The sequence below is a fragment of the Tenrec ecaudatus genome, chromosome 2 (assembly GCF_050624435.1).
Source record: "Tenrec ecaudatus isolate mTenEca1 chromosome 2, mTenEca1.hap1, whole genome shotgun sequence".
In the NCBI taxonomy this organism is placed as follows: domain Eukaryota; kingdom Metazoa; phylum Chordata; class Mammalia; order Afrosoricida; family Tenrecidae; genus Tenrec; species Tenrec ecaudatus.
In genome coordinates this window covers 300,581,590-300,587,424 of record NC_134531.1, presented here as the reverse complement: position 1 = coordinate 300,587,424, position 5,835 = coordinate 300,581,590, and the positions used below count along the sequence as shown (strand labels likewise).

General features: G+C 37.0%; 1 non-coding gene across 1 annotated transcript; it reads left to right on the top strand.

Annotated features, from left to right (window-relative positions):
• The first annotated feature begins 890 nt into the window (after positions 1–890).
• LOC142441846 (U2 spliceosomal RNA) lies at positions 891–1,088 on the top strand. The gene has a single exon (XR_012783164.1). It is a non-coding gene; the product is annotated as a U2 spliceosomal RNA (small nuclear RNA).
• The last annotated feature ends 4,747 nt before the right edge of the window (positions 1,089–5,835 follow it).

Genomic DNA, 5,835 nt, shown 5'->3' with positions numbered 1-5,835 from the left:
AATCTTGGCTGAACTAGAGAAACAAATAGCAGAGACCAAGATGCAATGATATCCAAATAACTAGAAATCTAACCTCCTAGCACCTTTGAATTCTATCTGTCATGAATCTGTGTTTTGCCTGTATGACATGTTTATTTTCCTACTGCTAATAAAAATTTCTGTGTTCAGCATTGCGATGCCTTCCTCTATATTGTTTTCTCCTCTGTTGGTTCTCTAGATAGAGCGATGTTTTCTGCTGTCATACCAAAGGAAAGATTACCCATCTGTTTAAATTGGAGTACTTCCCCAAAGGGGGAAATGTTAATCTTATAGCAATATAACAATACAAGAGCCGCAGAAAAATATAAATCATTCAAGAAAAAAATTTACAAAAATAGAGAAATTCAGCATCTTTGTTACTTGTTTCAAAATAAGGAAGATTTTTAAAAAGTTCTATCTCTGCTAAAAACTACATTTTTATAGATATTTGAGAAAAAAATTTTAAAAGCATAACATAATTTTCAGAGGATTTCAAATAGTATCAAATAATCAGTCTTTTGTATACTCCTTTGACCATGTTGTTGATTTTTGTCTTTTCTCATGAAAAACATCTGTGCAACTTAGGGATGCAGAAAGTCATAGCAAATCAGATATAGTTGAAGTATTTAAATATTAAGAAATGTATGTAATTTAAGGACATGCACACATAGAAAGTTTTCAAACACGCTTTAATAATTGTGGAGTTTTGAATCTTATTATATACATTCTGATGTTCATAATTTTATCACCTATAGTGGCTTACTGTAGCATTTAAATTATAGACTGTTAATAGGAAAGGAAAATAAGAAATTGATGCTACATCACTCCACTCAATTTTGTGAATTTCTGCAGCTGTGGTGTCTCTCTTGTTTAAAACTCTCTTAGACTGGGTTGTTCAGCTAAGATCAAGTGTACTATCTGTTCTTATCAGTTTAATATCGGATACGTCCTCTATCCAAGGACAATGTAGTAAATACATTTTTGGAGCAGGGAGATGGAATAGGAGCTTGCTCCATCCACTCCATGCAGCGACCTGGTATTGCAATGCTTCCAGGAGCAGTGCACCCCCTTTTTGGAGAAACATTTTTCTGAAAAAAACAAATCCAAGCAAGCAAGAAGGTGAAAGGCAAGAGAGACAATGTCTCTTTTATGAAAAGTCTGCACCCCCAAGTAGGGATCACCAGTCTGATCTGATTGATAGGTTGGATCACTTGTACACTTGTATCCAAGTATAAGTTGATGTCAAAGATAACCAACACAAAAACTATAACTTCAAAATTTCCTTTATGAAAGATGACGTTCACGTGTTTTTTCAGAATTTAAACTCTAAATTTTTATCTTTACACCTCTCTCTGCATCTCTCAAATTACTGGCAAATTGGCAGTAATCAAACAGAATATATATTATATATATATATATATATATATATATATATATATATATATATATAATTATATTAGTGAAGAAAGTTTAGGAGCCCCCTGCTGACTAGAAGAAAATACTTGGAAATGTTTTCTCCATTTACTTATTCGTCCAATGGTAAGGATTTGCGTCTCCTTTACATTAATTTATAATTTATGCTGAGAGTTGCAATCCTTGACCATCATCAGCAAGTGTTCCAAGTCCCCTTCACCTTCAATTAGCAAGGTTGTGTCATCTGCATATTGCAGGTTGTTAGTAAGCCTTCCTCCAAGCCTGATGCCACATTCTTTGTCATATAAGTCAACTACTTTATTTGCTTTATGTGCAGACTAAATATATTTGGCAAGAGGATACAACTCAGACGCCCACCTTTCCTGATTTTAAATCATGCACTATTCCCCTGTTCTGCTCCTTCAGGTGTCTTTTGATCCATATGCAAATTCCATATGAACATAAGGAAGTGCAGTGGAAACCTATCCAGTCTGTTATGATCCACATAATCAAATACCTGCGCCTAGTCCATAAAACACACATAAACATCTTTCTGATGTATTCTGCTGCAGCCAGCATCTCGCTGATGTCAGCATTGGTCCGTGCCCTCTTCTGAAAATGGCCCAATCCACTCACTAGTGCTCCCTGTCAATGTCCTACAACAACTGCTGTTGGAAGACCTTCAATAAAATTTTACTTTCACGTCATTATCAAGGATATGGTTCTATAATTTGAGCATTCTGTTGGGGCACTTTTCTTTGGAATGGGTCAATCAGGTGGCCATGGAGCTGCCTTCCAAATTGCCCGGCATAGACGAGTGGTTGACCCCAGTGCTTCATCAGCCTGGTCCCTTAGTCCCTGGTGCCTTCTTCTTACCTATGCTTTCAGAGCAGCTTGAACTTCTTCCTTCAGTTCCTCAGTTCTGGTTCATCTGCTACCTTCTGAAAGGGTGGAAGGTCAACTAGCTCCTTTGGGTACAGTGATTCTGTGCATTCTTTCCATCTTCTTTTGATGATTCCTGCATCATTTAATATTCTGCCCATAGACTCTTTCAAGGATGTGACTTGAGGCTTGAATTTTTTCTTGAGTTTCCATTTCAGACATGCTGAATGTGTTCTTTTATGGCCCTCTATTCTAGTTTGGCACATTGCATGATAATATTTTACTTTGCTTTCTCCAACTGCCCCTTGAACATTTCTGTTCAGCTCTTAGACGTCAATATTACGATTTGTCTTAGCTATCCTATGATCAAAAGCAAATTTCAGAGGCTCCTCTAACATCCTCTTTGATCTTTTCTTTTTTCCTGTTTTTTACTGATCTTTCCTTCTTTTACAAATGATATTCTTTTTTAAAAAACATTTTATTAGGGACTCATACAACTAGTATAGCATTCCATACATACATCAATTGTGTAAAGCACATCTGTACAATTTACCCTCATCATTTTCAAAGCATTTGCTCTCCACTTAAGCCTTTTGCATCAGGTCCTCTTTTTTTCCCCTCCTTGCCCGCTTCCCCCTCCCTTATGAGCCCTTGATAATTTATAAAATGATACTCTTAATACCCTCTCACACCTTGTTAGGTCTTCTATCATTAGTGTTCAGTATAATAAATAGGTTGAAACTGAAACACACTATATTCCTCTGGTTCCCTGAGGCTTCCTCATCCCCCCCCCCCACTACCATGACCCCAGTGTTGCTTCTCAAGTAAGACTAGACAGGAACATGTACACAGGTAAAGATAAGAGATGGGGGCTCGCGACACACAGAATCCATGAACAGGAATGGGAATAATGATACCAGAAGGGTAAGGGGAAGCGAGGGAGAGGAATGGAGAAAGGGGGAACCGATGGCAATGATGGACACATAACCATTGGCCCCTCTCCAAGGGGCAGGAACAAAGGAAACATGGGGGAGACAGCAGTCAGGGTGAGATATGAAAATAAAAACAATGTGCAATATGCCAAGGGGTTATGGAGGCAGGGCAGAGAGTGGGGAAAAGAAGAGGACCTGATGCCAGGAGCTCAATAGAAAGTAAATGTTTAGAAAAGAATGAAGGCAACATATGTACAAATTCACTGTAAAAGGCCCCAATAAGATGATCTTTTAAGAAAATAATAATAATAATAAATCTGTCTTTCAGATAGGTACTTGCTATGAAAAAGTTTGTTGGTCTTTCAAATTTCTATCATGCAACCTCCAATTTTGTTTCTATCACCAAGACCATGTTTTCTAATCACTGTGCCTTCCTCTTTGTTTCTATTTTTTTCACCAGTAACTTATGATTATCAATGTATCTTGCTTGTATGTCTGGTCAAGTTCAGACTGAAGACATTGGTAGAATTCTTCAGTTTTTTTCCCACTGTTTTTTTACTGGTTCATAAATTTTAATAACAGTTGTATTGATTGGATTTCCTTCAATGAGGATAGATACAGTTCTATCACAGACAGCCCTATACTTCAAGGTAGATATTAAATTTTCCTTTTTGATAATGAATGCAATATGACTTTGCAATTTAATATGCACTTGACAACTTAGTATACATTTTGCTAGATAAAGTTGCCCTAAAACTCTGTTTTAAAGAATTATAATAAGAAAATATTATATTTGACTTTCACATCTATTTCGGATCTTTTTCTCATATGGCTTGATACATGCTTAAGAGTTGATGTAGGAATCACTGGTGGCTCAAATATTTAAGCACTAGACTACTAGTTAAAATATTGGTGATTCAAATACACTTGGAGTGCCTTTAAATGCAAGGCTGGTGTGCTGCTTCTGAAAAATTACCGCCTTGAAAACACTAGAGACAGTTTGCTCTGAACAGAAGTGTAATTATTAATCAGAATTAACTTAGTATTAATTAATAATGATTAACAAAACATGATAAGTAAGCATCATCAATTATCACAGAGTTTCACAAGTTTATTCAAGTATACTATACTCCATATAAGATAGCAGTGAAGATTCTGAGACTGTGAATCAAAAACAATGATTAGAGGAAAATGTATACCTCTTTTTTTTAATTACCTTTTCTTTTATTCCCTGACTATATCTCCTTCTTGTATCTCTCCAGAGCATATCCAGTAATATTGGCTGTGGGCTTTGCATGAAATCACAAAACACATCAATAATAACTCACTTTATTTGATTCGGGAGTTGAAAACTAACAGCACTTAATGCTGTTAATGCTAATCTTGCAACAATCAAACATCTGGAATGCTAATCTCAGGACTGTGATGGAGAGCCTCTATTCTTAGTCATCTGTGAAACATTCTGATTTACTTATTCAATTCTCCCAGTGAATCAACAAATCCTCCATATGTTCTATGTGCTTTCAGTCCCTACTCTCGTCACCGATGCCGAACGCACATATAAACGCGATTTCTTGTGTAGTAAGCTTTGAAAAAATAATCCTTACCAGGTCAGATATTAATCATGTAGAAACATCTGAAAGGCTAGAATTGAACTCCTGAAGTTAAAATTATTTCCAGCCTATAACATCACCACATATATTGCACTTGGCTACACTCCGGGTAGTTTAGTCATTGTGGGCACAAGACCAAGGAGACACTCTTGAGATCCAAGAGCTATAAAGCATCTGTTTCTGGCAGGCTCCAGCTGCAGAGGTTCTGGAAGCAATCACTTTTGATACCTTTATACCGCTTCTTTAAGGTTTTGTCAGAGGCCCCGGGAGCTCTTCATGGGCAACTGTTTAACACGGAAAATAAATTGACTGGGGGGAGTCACAATTCTACTTACTTCACTTCTGATTCTCTCAGTCCAAAGGAGAAAAGACAAATCTCTCTTTATCCTTTATAATTCACCAAGAGCATCTAGCTGGCTGACAGGCCTAGAGGTAGTGTTTTCAGAAGTGGAAATAGACCTAGAGCTGGAATTTTTAGCAAATTTGACATAAACACAGAGTTTGTAGAAGAAAATGAGTACTCAGAGAAAGTGAGGATTCTGATAATTTATTAAAGTGTCTCCTAGACATTTATATTCTCTTTAATGGCACATAATATCATTAAGAATCTAAATGAGGGGAAGCATTGGCCCTCTTTTTGCCCAATCCCATTGCTGCTTTTTGGCTTTTTAGATTAAACTGCAAATCTCTATTGGCTAAATACCAGAATAGTTTAAGGCACAATCACCATAGAACGTTGAGTTCTTGAAGGAATTAAGATCACCGCTTGCAACTGTGGTTCAAAGATTGGAGAGATCCAGGCTTACTTGGTTTTACGGCCCTTCACTTTATTTCGCTTCTCTGATAGCGAGAAAGCTACAAACCGAACTTGGGAAAAGTCCGGCACGAGGCAGAGCAAACCCATTTGTGTCATTTTTTACCTCCCCTGGTTCACTTCCTGGCTCTGAGTCAGACTTTGCTGATTCTCATAAAACTTC